The sequence below is a fragment of the Anomaloglossus baeobatrachus genome, unplaced genomic scaffold (assembly GCF_048569485.1).
Source record: "Anomaloglossus baeobatrachus isolate aAnoBae1 unplaced genomic scaffold, aAnoBae1.hap1 Scaffold_2916, whole genome shotgun sequence".
Lineage (NCBI taxonomy): Eukaryota > Metazoa > Chordata > Amphibia > Anura > Aromobatidae > Anomaloglossus > Anomaloglossus baeobatrachus.
In genome coordinates, this window is record NW_027442366.1 from 75,699 (window position 1) to 90,127 (window position 14,429).

General features: G+C 47.3%; 8 non-coding genes and 1 pseudogene across 8 annotated transcripts; all 9 read left to right on the plus strand.

Moving 5' to 3' along the window:
* Window positions 1–254: 254 nt before the first annotated feature.
* LOC142266813 (U2 spliceosomal RNA) lies at window positions 255–452 on the plus strand. Its single transcript, XR_012732810.1, has one exon. It is a non-coding gene; the product is annotated as a U2 spliceosomal RNA (small nuclear RNA).
* A 1,387-nt stretch (window positions 453–1,839) lies between these two features.
* On the plus strand, window positions 1,840–2,030 carry LOC142266864 (U2 spliceosomal RNA). Its single transcript, XR_012732847.1, has one exon. It is a non-coding gene; the product is annotated as a U2 spliceosomal RNA (small nuclear RNA).
* Window positions 2,031–3,417: 1,387 nt separating this feature from the next.
* Window positions 3,418–3,608, plus strand: LOC142266865 (U2 spliceosomal RNA). Its single transcript, XR_012732848.1, has one exon. It is a non-coding gene; the product is annotated as a U2 spliceosomal RNA (small nuclear RNA).
* A 1,387-nt stretch (window positions 3,609–4,995) lies between these two features.
* Window positions 4,996–5,186, plus strand: LOC142266866 (U2 spliceosomal RNA). The gene has a single exon (XR_012732849.1). It is a non-coding gene; the product is annotated as a U2 spliceosomal RNA (small nuclear RNA).
* Window positions 5,187–6,573: 1,387 nt separating this feature from the next.
* Window positions 6,574–6,764, plus strand: LOC142266867 (U2 spliceosomal RNA). The gene has a single exon (XR_012732850.1). It is a non-coding gene; the product is annotated as a U2 spliceosomal RNA (small nuclear RNA).
* Window positions 6,765–8,151: 1,387 nt separating this feature from the next.
* LOC142266868 (U2 spliceosomal RNA) lies at window positions 8,152–8,342 on the plus strand. Its single transcript, XR_012732851.1, has one exon. It is a non-coding gene; the product is annotated as a U2 spliceosomal RNA (small nuclear RNA).
* A 1,387-nt stretch (window positions 8,343–9,729) lies between these two features.
* On the plus strand, window positions 9,730–9,920 carry LOC142266869 (U2 spliceosomal RNA). Its single transcript, XR_012732852.1, has one exon. It is a non-coding gene; the product is annotated as a U2 spliceosomal RNA (small nuclear RNA).
* A 1,387-nt stretch (window positions 9,921–11,307) lies between these two features.
* On the plus strand, window positions 11,308–11,434 carry LOC142266823 (U2 spliceosomal RNA; annotated as a pseudogene).
* Window positions 11,435–12,122: 688 nt separating this feature from the next.
* LOC142266811 (U2 spliceosomal RNA) lies at window positions 12,123–12,315 on the plus strand. Its single transcript, XR_012732808.1, has one exon. It is a non-coding gene; the product is annotated as a U2 spliceosomal RNA (small nuclear RNA).
* Window positions 12,316–14,429: the final 2,114 nt, after the last annotated feature.

The following is a 14,429-nucleotide window of genomic DNA, read 5'->3' on the forward strand; positions in this document are numbered from 1 at the left end:
GACGGTCCGGGCAGTTTCGGCTGCGAAACCAACAACTAGTAGCTCTCTACTCCACTTGGGTAAGATGCCTGGGTGGACGCTGGGAGCAACGACAAGGCTCAACCAGGCTTCGGCTTGGGGGAGCACCGAAGATCCCTGACCCTTGCTGTGGCCTTCTGGCTCGGAGGGACGGGGTTGATTTTTGGGGACCCTCTCCTCACGGAAGGGTCCACACGAATCCTAGCCTTTGCACTGTTTTTGGTGTGACTTCGGTCATGCATTTTTTGCGGTGCTTTGGAAAGCTTCATTAAATCAAAAAATCTGTTCTTATCAGTTTAATATCTGATACGTCCCCTATCTGGGGACCATATATTAAATGGATTTTTAGAACAGGGAGATGGAAAAAGAGCTTGCTCTGTCCACTCCACGCATTGACCTGGTATTGCAGTACCTCCAGGAACGGTGCACCCCTTCTTAACCCAGTTTCCAAAAGCAGAACTCAATTCACCTGATTCATATTAGCCCGATTTAATGAATTGGAAGAAAGCATACGTCTTCATATGCACCTCAATTTGGCCCATTCACTTTTCACACTTCCTCCTTTTGTTTTTTATCTTTCACACTTTTGACTTTCTTTATTCATCCAAATAGCAAACTCATCACCACTCAACCTGACCAACTCGGCTATGTCCCCGTGCTGCAGTTCTCTGTCTTATCTAGATCATTTGCAATTGAATGGAATAGATCCCTTTTGGACAAAGTGGATTCACCTGCTGCTGCAGTGACCACAGGTGTGATAACATCTAGAATTGGCATCTGGTGCGATCTCTCCGCTTCCACTCCAAAGAAAGTTACCTGTTTATTCCTATCATGCATTGGTTTTTGGGGTTTTCTTTGAGTAATGATGATCTCTTTAGTAGTCTGTTGGCGCCCTCTCCTGGAGGAATAGTTTGCTTGCTCTTGGACATTCTAAAAGAGAGGTCATGATAGACATTGAGCTTCTGAGCTCAATTGGGGACAGTCATGGGTGATGAATGTTTGCAACCTACTGCGAAGCCTCATACCGCAATATAAGGAACGTCAAATACTAAGAAAGGGCGGCCTATGAAAGAATTACTACTTTCAATAAGTACACTTAAACGGCTAATTGGGAATAGAAAAACTGTAAAAAGCCCTCTGAGAAAGCCCCCCTCTAACCTTTGATAGTAAGCTTTTCTGTAGTCTGCCTGTTGATGTATTTTCCGTTTGAACTGTGCACAACATGAAGAGACGGAACACTGGCGGCTTGTCACAATGCCCCCCGATGACATCACAATAGCGCTGCTGCCTAGAAAACAAGCTGCGCAGAAGAAGTTGTTCTTTGGGTGGGAGGGTGGGCTAGTGGAAGGAGGGGGCAATCTCTTTTTTTCCCGGGTGGTAGGGGGATGACAGGAGAAGGGAAGCGGGTGGTGAGAAAGGTACAGAGGGCAGGGTTTGGGGGCTGGGAAGGAAAGGGAAAAGATTAGGGTTTGGGGATGATGAAAGGGCTTTCTACGGGTAAGGATGGCAAAGGGTGGCAGTGACGGAAAGTCAGGCAACCTGTCCTGTCCGTCTTTTTGTATCGTGAATTGGAAAGACTGCAAGGGGGAGGGGAGTTGCTTGCGCCCTAAAGGAGGAGTTATTCAGATTCATTGCAGTGGGCGGCGGCTGCAAAACGCACCATTCTTCTTGTTTTGGCTCTGCAAAGCAGCCTTTTCAAGGGTTGGCTTGGGTGACAAAATGTCTTGTGTAGGCGTGGGTTTGTCTCCCTCTCGCTCTCTCTCCCTAAGATGTGTCCGGCATAGGCCAGGGTGCCACTCGAGGCCCAAACCAATTCTGGTTATCGCTTCTCGGCCTTTTGGCTAAGATCAAGTGTAGTATCTGTTCTTATCAGTTTAATATCTGATACGTCCCCTATCTGGGGACCATATATTAAATGGATTTTTAGAACAGGGAGATGGAAAAAGAGCTTGCTCTGTCCACTCCACGCATTGACCTGGTATTGCAGTACCTCCAGGAACGGTGCACCCCTTCTTAACCCAGTTTCCAAAAGCAGAACTCAATTCACCTGATTCATATTAGCCCGATTTAATGAATTGGAAGAAAGCATACGTCTTCATATGCACCTCAATTTGGCCCATTCACTTTTCACACTTCCTCCTTTTGTTTTTTATCTTTCACACTTTTGACTTTCTTTATTCATCCAAATAGCAAACTCATCACCACTCAACCTGACCAACTCGGCTATGTCCCCGTGCTGCAGTTCTCTGTCTTATCTAGATCATTTGCAATTGAATGGAATAGATCCCTTTTGGACAAAGTGGATTCACCTGCTGCTGCAGTGACCACAGGTGTGATAACATCTAGAATTGGCATCTGGTGCGATCTCTCCGCTTCCACTCCAAAGAAAGTTACCTGTTTATTCCTATCATGCATTGGTTTTTGGGGTTTTCTTTGAGTAATGATGATCTCTTTAGTAGTCTGTTGGCGCCCTCTCCTGGAGGAATAGTTTGCTTGCTCTTGGACATTCTAAAAGAGAGGTCATGATAGACATTGAGCTTCTGAGCTCAATTGGGGACAGTCATGGGTGATGAATGTTTGCAACCTACTGCGAAGCCTCATACCGCAATATAAGGAACGTCAAATACTAAGAAAGGGCGGCCTATGAAAGAATTACTACTTTCAATAAGTACACTTAAACGGCTAATTGGGAATAGAAAAACTGTAAAAAGCCCTCTGAGAAAGCCCCCCTCTAACCTTTGATAGTAAGCTTTTCTGTAGTCTGCCTGTTGATGTATTTTCCGTTTGAACTGTGCACAACATGAAGAGACGGAACACTGGCGGCTTGTCACAATGCCCCCCGATGACATCACAATAGCGCTGCTGCCTAGAAAACAAGCTGCGCAGAAGAAGTTGTTCTTTGGGTGGGAGGGTGGGCTAGTGGAAGGAGGGGGCAATCTCTTTTTTTCCCGGGTGGTAGGGGGATGACAGGAGAAGGGAAGCGGGTGGTGAGAAAGGTACAGAGGGCAGGGTTTGGGGGCTGGGAAGGAAAGGGAAAAGATTAGGGTTTGGGGATGATGAAAGGGCTTTCTACGGGTAAGGATGGCAAAGGGTGGCAGTGACGGAAAGTCAGGCAACCTGTCCTGTCCGTCTTTTTGTATCGTGAATTGGAAAGACTGCAAGGGGGAGGGGAGTTGCTTGCGCCCTAAAGGAGGAGTTATTCAGATTCATTGCAGTGGGCGGCGGCTGCAAAACGCACCATTCTTCTTGTTTTGGCTCTGCAAAGCAGCCTTTTCAAGGGTTGGCTTGGGTGACAAAATGTCTTGTGTAGGCGTGGGTTTGTCTCCCTCTCGCTCTCTCTCCCTAAGATGTGTCCGGCATAGGCCAGGGTGCCACTCGAGGCCCAAACCAATTCTGGTTATCGCTTCTCGGCCTTTTGGCTAAGATCAAGTGTAGTATCTGTTCTTATCAGTTTAATATCTGATACGTCCCCTATCTGGGGACCATATATTAAATGGATTTTTAGAACAGGGAGATGGAAAAAGAGCTTGCTCTGTCCACTCCACGCATTGACCTGGTATTGCAGTACCTCCAGGAACGGTGCACCCCTTCTTAACCCAGTTTCCAAAAGCAGAACTCAATTCACCTGATTCATATTAGCCCGATTTAATGAATTGGAAGAAAGCATACGTCTTCATATGCACCTCAATTTGGCCCATTCACTTTTCACACTTCCTCCTTTTGTTTTTTATCTTTCACACTTTTGACTTTCTTTATTCATCCAAATAGCAAACTCATCACCACTCAACCTGACCAACTCGGCTATGTCCCCGTGCTGCAGTTCTCTGTCTTATCTAGATCATTTGCAATTGAATGGAATAGATCCCTTTTGGACAAAGTGGATTCACCTGCTGCTGCAGTGACCACAGGTGTGATAACATCTAGAATTGGCATCTGGTGCGATCTCTCCGCTTCCACTCCAAAGAAAGTTACCTGTTTATTCCTATCATGCATTGGTTTTTGGGGTTTTCTTTGAGTAATGATGATCTCTTTAGTAGTCTGTTGGCGCCCTCTCCTGGAGGAATAGTTTGCTTGCTCTTGGACATTCTAAAAGAGAGGTCATGATAGACATTGAGCTTCTGAGCTCAATTGGGGACAGTCATGGGTGATGAATGTTTGCAACCTACTGCGAAGCCTCATACCGCAATATAAGGAACGTCAAATACTAAGAAAGGGCGGCCTATGAAAGAATTACTACTTTCAATAAGTACACTTAAACGGCTAATTGGGAATAGAAAAACTGTAAAAAGCCCTCTGAGAAAGCCCCCCTCTAACCTTTGATAGTAAGCTTTTCTGTAGTCTGCCTGTTGATGTATTTTCCGTTTGAACTGTGCACAACATGAAGAGACGGAACACTGGCGGCTTGTCACAATGCCCCCCGATGACATCACAATAGCGCTGCTGCCTAGAAAACAAGCTGCGCAGAAGAAGTTGTTCTTTGGGTGGGAGGGTGGGCTAGTGGAAGGAGGGGGCAATCTCTTTTTTTCCCGGGTGGTAGGGGGATGACAGGAGAAGGGAAGCGGGTGGTGAGAAAGGTACAGAGGGCAGGGTTTGGGGGCTGGGAAGGAAAGGGAAAAGATTAGGGTTTGGGGATGATGAAAGGGCTTTCTACGGGTAAGGATGGCAAAGGGTGGCAGTGACGGAAAGTCAGGCAACCTGTCCTGTCCGTCTTTTTGTATCGTGAATTGGAAAGACTGCAAGGGGGAGGGGAGTTGCTTGCGCCCTAAAGGAGGAGTTATTCAGATTCATTGCAGTGGGCGGCGGCTGCAAAACGCACCATTCTTCTTGTTTTGGCTCTGCAAAGCAGCCTTTTCAAGGGTTGGCTTGGGTGACAAAATGTCTTGTGTAGGCGTGGGTTTGTCTCCCTCTCGCTCTCTCTCCCTAAGATGTGTCCGGCATAGGCCAGGGTGCCACTCGAGGCCCAAACCAATTCTGGTTATCGCTTCTCGGCCTTTTGGCTAAGATCAAGTGTAGTATCTGTTCTTATCAGTTTAATATCTGATACGTCCCCTATCTGGGGACCATATATTAAATGGATTTTTAGAACAGGGAGATGGAAAAAGAGCTTGCTCTGTCCACTCCACGCATTGACCTGGTATTGCAGTACCTCCAGGAACGGTGCACCCCTTCTTAACCCAGTTTCCAAAAGCAGAACTCAATTCACCTGATTCATATTAGCCCGATTTAATGAATTGGAAGAAAGCATACGTCTTCATATGCACCTCAATTTGGCCCATTCACTTTTCACACTTCCTCCTTTTGTTTTTTATCTTTCACACTTTTGACTTTCTTTATTCATCCAAATAGCAAACTCATCACCACTCAACCTGACCAACTCGGCTATGTCCCCGTGCTGCAGTTCTCTGTCTTATCTAGATCATTTGCAATTGAATGGAATAGATCCCTTTTGGACAAAGTGGATTCACCTGCTGCTGCAGTGACCACAGGTGTGATAACATCTAGAATTGGCATCTGGTGCGATCTCTCCGCTTCCACTCCAAAGAAAGTTACCTGTTTATTCCTATCATGCATTGGTTTTTGGGGTTTTCTTTGAGTAATGATGATCTCTTTAGTAGTCTGTTGGCGCCCTCTCCTGGAGGAATAGTTTGCTTGCTCTTGGACATTCTAAAAGAGAGGTCATGATAGACATTGAGCTTCTGAGCTCAATTGGGGACAGTCATGGGTGATGAATGTTTGCAACCTACTGCGAAGCCTCATACCGCAATATAAGGAACGTCAAATACTAAGAAAGGGCGGCCTATGAAAGAATTACTACTTTCAATAAGTACACTTAAACGGCTAATTGGGAATAGAAAAACTGTAAAAAGCCCTCTGAGAAAGCCCCCCTCTAACCTTTGATAGTAAGCTTTTCTGTAGTCTGCCTGTTGATGTATTTTCCGTTTGAACTGTGCACAACATGAAGAGACGGAACACTGGCGGCTTGTCACAATGCCCCCCGATGACATCACAATAGCGCTGCTGCCTAGAAAACAAGCTGCGCAGAAGAAGTTGTTCTTTGGGTGGGAGGGTGGGCTAGTGGAAGGAGGGGGCAATCTCTTTTTTTCCCGGGTGGTAGGGGGATGACAGGAGAAGGGAAGCGGGTGGTGAGAAAGGTACAGAGGGCAGGGTTTGGGGGCTGGGAAGGAAAGGGAAAAGATTAGGGTTTGGGGATGATGAAAGGGCTTTCTACGGGTAAGGATGGCAAAGGGTGGCAGTGACGGAAAGTCAGGCAACCTGTCCTGTCCGTCTTTTTGTATCGTGAATTGGAAAGACTGCAAGGGGGAGGGGAGTTGCTTGCGCCCTAAAGGAGGAGTTATTCAGATTCATTGCAGTGGGCGGCGGCTGCAAAACGCACCATTCTTCTTGTTTTGGCTCTGCAAAGCAGCCTTTTCAAGGGTTGGCTTGGGTGACAAAATGTCTTGTGTAGGCGTGGGTTTGTCTCCCTCTCGCTCTCTCTCCCTAAGATGTGTCCGGCATAGGCCAGGGTGCCACTCGAGGCCCAAACCAATTCTGGTTATCGCTTCTCGGCCTTTTGGCTAAGATCAAGTGTAGTATCTGTTCTTATCAGTTTAATATCTGATACGTCCCCTATCTGGGGACCATATATTAAATGGATTTTTAGAACAGGGAGATGGAAAAAGAGCTTGCTCTGTCCACTCCACGCATTGACCTGGTATTGCAGTACCTCCAGGAACGGTGCACCCCTTCTTAACCCAGTTTCCAAAAGCAGAACTCAATTCACCTGATTCATATTAGCCCGATTTAATGAATTGGAAGAAAGCATACGTCTTCATATGCACCTCAATTTGGCCCATTCACTTTTCACACTTCCTCCTTTTGTTTTTTATCTTTCACACTTTTGACTTTCTTTATTCATCCAAATAGCAAACTCATCACCACTCAACCTGACCAACTCGGCTATGTCCCCGTGCTGCAGTTCTCTGTCTTATCTAGATCATTTGCAATTGAATGGAATAGATCCCTTTTGGACAAAGTGGATTCACCTGCTGCTGCAGTGACCACAGGTGTGATAACATCTAGAATTGGCATCTGGTGCGATCTCTCCGCTTCCACTCCAAAGAAAGTTACCTGTTTATTCCTATCATGCATTGGTTTTTGGGGTTTTCTTTGAGTAATGATGATCTCTTTAGTAGTCTGTTGGCGCCCTCTCCTGGAGGAATAGTTTGCTTGCTCTTGGACATTCTAAAAGAGAGGTCATGATAGACATTGAGCTTCTGAGCTCAATTGGGGACAGTCATGGGTGATGAATGTTTGCAACCTACTGCGAAGCCTCATACCGCAATATAAGGAACGTCAAATACTAAGAAAGGGCGGCCTATGAAAGAATTACTACTTTCAATAAGTACACTTAAACGGCTAATTGGGAATAGAAAAACTGTAAAAAGCCCTCTGAGAAAGCCCCCCTCTAACCTTTGATAGTAAGCTTTTCTGTAGTCTGCCTGTTGATGTATTTTCCGTTTGAACTGTGCACAACATGAAGAGACGGAACACTGGCGGCTTGTCACAATGCCCCCCGATGACATCACAATAGCGCTGCTGCCTAGAAAACAAGCTGCGCAGAAGAAGTTGTTCTTTGGGTGGGAGGGTGGGCTAGTGGAAGGAGGGGGCAATCTCTTTTTTTCCCGGGTGGTAGGGGGATGACAGGAGAAGGGAAGCGGGTGGTGAGAAAGGTACAGAGGGCAGGGTTTGGGGGCTGGGAAGGAAAGGGAAAAGATTAGGGTTTGGGGATGATGAAAGGGCTTTCTACGGGTAAGGATGGCAAAGGGTGGCAGTGACGGAAAGTCAGGCAACCTGTCCTGTCCGTCTTTTTGTATCGTGAATTGGAAAGACTGCAAGGGGGAGGGGAGTTGCTTGCGCCCTAAAGGAGGAGTTATTCAGATTCATTGCAGTGGGCGGCGGCTGCAAAACGCACCATTCTTCTTGTTTTGGCTCTGCAAAGCAGCCTTTTCAAGGGTTGGCTTGGGTGACAAAATGTCTTGTGTAGGCGTGGGTTTGTCTCCCTCTCGCTCTCTCTCCCTAAGATGTGTCCGGCATAGGCCAGGGTGCCACTCGAGGCCCAAACCAATTCTGGTTATCGCTTCTCGGCCTTTTGGCTAAGATCAAGTGTAGTATCTGTTCTTATCAGTTTAATATCTGATACGTCCCCTATCTGGGGACCATATATTAAATGGATTTTTAGAACAGGGAGATGGAAAAAGAGCTTGCTCTGTCCACTCCACGCATTGACCTGGTATTGCAGTACCTCCAGGAACGGTGCACCCCTTCTTAACCCAGTTTCCAAAAGCAGAACTCAATTCACCTGATTCATATTAGCCCGATTTAATGAATTGGAAGAAAGCATACGTCTTCATATGCACCTCAATTTGGCCCATTCACTTTTCACACTTCCTCCTTTTGTTTTTTATCTTTCACACTTTTGACTTTCTTTATTCATCCAAATAGCAAACTCATCACCACTCAACCTGACCAACTCGGCTATGTCCCCGTGCTGCAGTTCTCTGTCTTATCTAGATCATTTGCAATTGAATGGAATAGATCCCTTTTGGACAAAGTGGATTCACCTGCTGCTGCAGTGACCACAGGTGTGATAACATCTAGAATTGGCATCTGGTGCGATCTCTCCGCTTCCACTCCAAAGAAAGTTACCTGTTTATTCCTATCATGCATTGGTTTTTGGGGTTTTCTTTGAGTAATGATGATCTCTTTAGTAGTCTGTTGGCGCCCTCTCCTGGAGGAATAGTTTGCTTGCTCTTGGACATTCTAAAAGAGAGGTCATGATAGACATTGAGCTTCTGAGCTCAATTGGGGACAGTCATGGGTGATGAATGTTTGCAACCTACTGCGAAGCCTCATACCGCAATATAAGGAACGTCAAATACTAAGAAAGGGCGGCCTATGAAAGAATTACTACTTTCAATAAGTACACTTAAACGGCTAATTGGGAATAGAAAAACTGTAAAAAGCCCTCTGAGAAAGCCCCCCTCTAACCTTTGATAGTAAGCTTTTCTGTAGTCTGCCTGTTGATGTATTTTCCGTTTGAACTGTGCACAACATGAAGAGACGGAACACTGGCGGCTTGTCACAATGCCCCCCGATGACATCACAATAGCGCTGCTGCCTAGAAAACAAGCTGCGCAGAAGAAGTTGTTCTTTGGGTGGGAGGGTGGGCTAGTGGAAGGAGGGGGCAATCTCTTTTTTTCCCGGGTGGTAGGGGGATGACAGGAGAAGGGAAGCGGGTGGTGAGAAAGGTACAGAGGGCAGGGTTTGGGGGCTGGGAAGGAAAGGGAAAAGATTAGGGTTTGGGGATGATGAAAGGGCTTTCTACGGGTAAGGATGGCAAAGGGTGGCAGTGACGGAAAGTCAGGCAACCTGTCCTGTCCGTCTTTTTGTATCGTGAATTGGAAAGACTGCAAGGGGGAGGGGAGTTGCTTGCGCCCTAAAGGAGGAGTTATTCAGATTCATTGCAGTGGGCGGCGGCTGCAAAACGCACCATTCTTCTTGTTTTGGCTCTGCAAAGCAGCCTTTTCAAGGGTTGGCTTGGGTGACAAAATGTCTTGTGTAGGCGTGGGTTTGTCTCCCTCTCGCTCTCTCTCCCTAAGATGTGTCCGGCATAGGCCAGGGTGCCACTCGAGGCCCAAACCAATTCTGGTTATCGCTTCTCGGCCTTTTGGCTAAGATCAAGTGTAGTATCTGTTCTTATCAGTTTAATATCTGATACGTCCCCTATCTGGGGACCATATATTAAATGGATTTTTAGAACAGGGAGATGGAAAAAGAGCTTGCTCTGTCCACTCCACGCATTGACCTGGTATTGCAGTACCTCCAGGAACGGTGCACCCCTTCTTAACCCAGTTTCCAAAAGCAGAACTCAATTCACCTGATTCATATTAGCCCGATTTAATGAATTGGAAGAAAGCATACGTCTTCATATGCACCTCAATTTGGCCCATTCACTTTTCACACTTCCTCCTTTTGTTTTTTATCTTTCACACTTTTGACTTTCTTTATTCATCCAAATAGCAAACTCATCACCACTCAACCTGACCAACTCGGCTATGTCCCCGTGCTGCAGTTCTCTGTCTTATCTAGATCATTTGCAATTGAATGGAATAGATCCCTTTTGGACAAAGTGGATTCACCTGCTGCTGCAGTGACCACAGGTGTGATAACATCTAGAATTGGCATCTGGTGCGATCTCTCCGCTTCCACTCCAAAGAAAGTTACCTGTTTATTCCTATCATGCATTGGTTTTTGGGGTTTTCTTTGAGTAATGATGATCTCTTTAGTAGTCTGTTGGCGCCCTCTCCTGGAGGAATAGTTTGCTTGCTCTTGGACATTCTAAAAGAGAGGTCATGATAGACATTGAGCTTCTGAGCTCAATTGGGGACAGTCATGGGTGATGAATGTTTGCAACCTACTGCGAAGCCTCATACCGCAATATAAGGAACGTCAAATACTAAGAAAGGGCGGCCTATGAAAGAATTACTACTTTCAATAAGTACACTTAAACGGCTAATTGGGAATAGAAAAACTGTAAAAAGCCCTCTGAGAAAGCCCCCCTCTAACCTTTGATAGTAAGCTTTTCTGTAGTCTGCCTGTTGATGTATTTTCCGTTTGAACTGTGCACAACATGAAGAGACGGAACACTGGCGGCTTGTCACAATGCCCCCCGATGACATCACAATAGCGCTGCTGCCTAGAAAACAAGCTGCGCAGAAGAAGTTGTTCTTTGGGTGGGAGGGTGGGCTAGTGGAAGGAGGGGGCAATCTCTTTTTTTCCCGGGTGGTAGGGGGATGACAGGAGAAGGGAAGCGGGTGGTGAGAAAGGTACAGAGGGCAGGGTTTGGGGGCTGGGAAGGAAAGGGAAAAGATTAGGGTTTGGGGATGATGAAAGGGCTTTCTACGGGTAAGGATGGCAAAGGGTGGCAGTGACGGAAAGTCAGGCAACCTGTCCTGTCCGTCTTTTTGTATCGTGAATTGGAAAGACTGCAAGGGGGAGGGGAGTTGCTTGCGCCCTAAAGGAGGAGTTATTCAGATTCATTGCAGTGGGCGGCGGCTGCAAAACGCACCATTCTTCTTGTTTTGGCTCTGCAAAGCAGCCTTTTCAAGGGTTGGCTTGGGTGACAAAATGTCTTGTGTAGGCGTGGGTTTGTCTCCCTCTCGCTCTCTCTCCCTAAGATGTGTCCGGCATAGGCCAGGGTGCCACTCGAGGCCCAAACCAATTCTGGTTATCGCTTCTCGGCCTTTTGGCTAAGATCAAGTGTAGTATCTGTGAGGCTCGGCAGATGCAATGCACACTGGAAGGTTGCGCTTGCTAGTACTCTTAATGTATAGTATATTCATCTAGAGGAAAACATGGCCCTACCAGGATCGAGGCTATTAGACTGAGTAAGTGTGGGGGCTATGGTGCAATGTGCCCCAGGACTGACGACCCTGGAGTGAGTCTGAGCTTGCTGGCTTGGGACCCCGGCGAGCCTTGGGCTCTGTAGCACACCGTACCTTGCCCTTTCATACTTTCTGAGCATATTGCTCTATCCCGGCCTTCTGGCTAGGAAGGAAAATTTTTATAATCATGGTCGGAGGTCCGTTCAGCTTTGGGCTGAGAAACCAACACCCGGTTGGAGGTCCGGGTCAGCTTCGGCTGAGAAACCAACACCCGGTTGGAGGTCTGGGTCAGCTTCGGCTGAGAAACCAACACCCGGTTGGAGGTCCGGGTCAGCTTCGGCTGAGAAACCAACACCCGGTTGGAGGTCCGGTTAGCCTTGGGCTGAGAAACCAACACCGGTTGACGGTCCGGGCAGTTTCGGCTGCGAAACCAACAACTAGTAGCTCTCTACTCCACTTGGGTAAGATGCCTGGGTGGACGCTGGGAGCAACGACAAGGCTCAACCAGGCTTCGGCTTGGGGGAGCACCGAAGATCCCTGACCCTTGCTGTGGCCTTCTGGCTCGGAGGGACGGGGTTGATTTTTGGGGACCCTCTCCTCACGGAGGGGTCCACACGAATCCTAGCCTTTGCACTGTTTTTGGTGTGACTTCGGTCATGCATTTTTTGCGGTGCTTTGGAAAGCTTCATTAAATCAAAAATCTGTTCTTATCAGTTTAATATCTGATACGTCCCCTATCTGGGGACCATATATTAAATGGATTTTTAGAACAGGGAGATGGAAAAAGAGCTTGCTCTGTCCACTCCACGCATTGACCTGGTATTGCAGTACCTCCAGGAACGGTGCACCCCTTCTTAACCCAGTTTCCAAAAGCAGAACTCAATTCACCTGATTCATATTAGCCCGATTTAATGAATTGGAAGAAAGCATACGTCTTCATATGCACCTCAATTTGGCCCATTCACTTTTCACACTTCCTCCTTTTGTTTTTTATCTTTCACACTTTTGACTTTCTTTATTCATCCAAATAGCAAACTCATCACCACTCAACCTGACCAACTCGGCTATGTCCCCGTGCTGCAGTTCTCTGTCTTATCTAGATCATTTGCAATTGAATGGAATAGATCCCTTTTGGACAAAGTGGATTCACCTGCTGCTGCAGTGACCACAGGTGTGATAACATCTAGAATTGGCATCTGGTGCGATCTCTCCGCTTCCACTCCAAAGAAAGTTACCTGTTTATTCCTATCATGCATTGGTTTTTGGGGTTTTCTTTGAGTAATGATGATCTCTTTAGTAGTCTGTTGGCGCCCTCTCCTGGAGGAATAGTTTGCTTGCTCTTGGACATTCTAAAAGAGAGGTCATGATAGACATTGAGCTTCTGAGCTCAATTGGGGACAGTCATGGGTGATGAATGTTTGCAACCTACTGCGAAGCCTCATACCGCAATATAAGGAACGTCAAATACTAAGAAAGGGCGGCCTATGAAAGAATTACTACTTTCAATAAGTACACTTAAACGGCTAATTGGGAATAGAAAAACTGTAAAAAGCCCTCTGAGAAAGCCCCCCTCTAACCTTTGATAGTAAGCTTTTCTGTAGTCTGCCTGTTGATGTATTTTCCGTTTGAACTGTGCACAACATGAAGAGACGGAACACTGGCGGCTTGTCACAATGCCCCCCGATGACATCACAATAGCGCTGCTGCCTAGAAAACAAGCTGCGCAGAAGAAGTTGTTCTTTGGGTGGGAGGGTGGGCTAGTGGAAGGAGGGGGCAATCTCTTTTTTTCCCGGGTGGTAGGGGGATGACAGGAGAAGGGAAGCGGGTGGTGAGAAAGGTACAGAGGGCAGGGTTTGGGGGCTGGGAAGGAAAGGGAAAAGATTAGGGTTTGGGGATGATGAAAGGGCTTTCTACGGGTAAGGATGGCAAAGGGTGGCAGTGACGGAAAGTCAGGCAACCTGTCCTGTCCGTCTTTTTGTATCGTGAATTGGAAAGACTGCAAGGGGGAGGGGAGTTGCTTGCGCCCTAAAGGAGGAGTTATTCAGATTCATTGCAGTGGGCGGCGGCTGCAAAACGCACCATTCTTCTTGTTTTGGCTCTGCAAAGCAGCCTTTTCAAGGGTTGGCTTGGGTGACAAAATGTCTTGTGTAGGCGTGGGTTTGTCTCCCTCTCGCTCTCTCTCCCTAAGATGTGTCCGGCATAGGCCAGGGTGCCACTCGAGGCCCAAACCAATTCTGGTTATCGCTTCTCGGCCTTTTGGCTAAGATCAAGTGTAGTGTTGTTCGAAGAGGTGGTTTAAGCTCCAGGCCACCTTAGTACAATGATACAATGCACACTGGAAGGTTGCGCTTGCTAGTACTCTGGGTGGATAGTATATTCATCTAGTGGAAAACATGGCCCTACCAGGATCAAGGCTATTAGACTGAGTAAGGATGGGGGGCTATGGTACAACGTGCCCCAGGACTGACGACCCTGGAGTGAGTCTGAGCTTGCTGGCTTGGGACCCCGGCAAGCCTTGGGCTCTGTAGCACACCGTACCTTGCCTTTTCATACTTTTTGAGCATATTACCCTATCCCGGCCTTCTGGCTAGGAAGGGAAATTTTTATAATCCCGGTCGGAGGTCTGGTCAGCTTTGGGCTGAGAAACTAACACCCGGTTGGAGGTCCGGGTCAGCTTCGGCTGAGAAACCAACACCCGGTTGGAGGTCTGGGTCAGCTTCGGCTGAGAAACCAACACCCGGTTGGAGGTCCGGTTAGCCTTGGGCTGAGAAACCAACACCGGTTGACGGTCCGGGCAGTTTCGGCTGCGAAACCAACAACTAGTAGCTCTCTACTCCACTTGGGTAAGATGCCTGGGTGGACGCTGGGAGCAACGACAAGGCTCAACCAGGCTTCGGCTTGGGGGAGCACCGAAGATCCCTGACCCTTGCTGTGGCCTTCTGGCTCGGAGGGACGGGGTTGATTTTT